Source organism: Neophocaena asiaeorientalis, unplaced genomic scaffold (genome assembly GCF_003031525.2).
Source record: "Neophocaena asiaeorientalis asiaeorientalis breed wild unplaced genomic scaffold, Neophocaena_asiaeorientalis_V1.1 scaffold280, whole genome shotgun sequence".
In the NCBI taxonomy this organism is placed as follows: domain Eukaryota; kingdom Metazoa; phylum Chordata; class Mammalia; order Artiodactyla; family Phocoenidae; genus Neophocaena; species Neophocaena asiaeorientalis.
Genome location: NW_020185321.1, coordinates 3,342,012 through 3,342,436, shown reverse-complemented (window position 1 = coordinate 3,342,436; position 425 = coordinate 3,342,012).

The following is a 425-nucleotide window of genomic DNA, read 5'->3' as shown; positions in this document are numbered from 1 at the left end:
TTAAAACGTGGAAGACTGTTTTCTGAATGTGTTGAGAGGATCCTATGGTTTTCCTTTTTTTTTTCTTCCTGTTTACGTGGTGACTTCTACTGCTTGTCTTTCGGACGGTAAAACAATCTTGCCAACTCTTTGTTCCCGTCAGGGTTTGCAGGTTCTAGTTTATGCCACTAAAATCACCTCCTGAACCGTGGGCCTGGAAAACAACATGCAAATTCCATCCTGTGCAGTGCCCTAGAGTCACCGCTTCTCCTCAAACACTGACTACACATTTCAGGTGCCATGAGAGGCTCCCCTTCGAAAACCACCAACCCCCGGGGGCACCAGCCCCGGCAGGACCGTCTCCCAACAGACCCTAGCGTTGCAAGGGCAAGTGCGTGCGGAGAGTGAACGGGTCAGACCCCCCCCCCACCCCCCAAGACAATTAA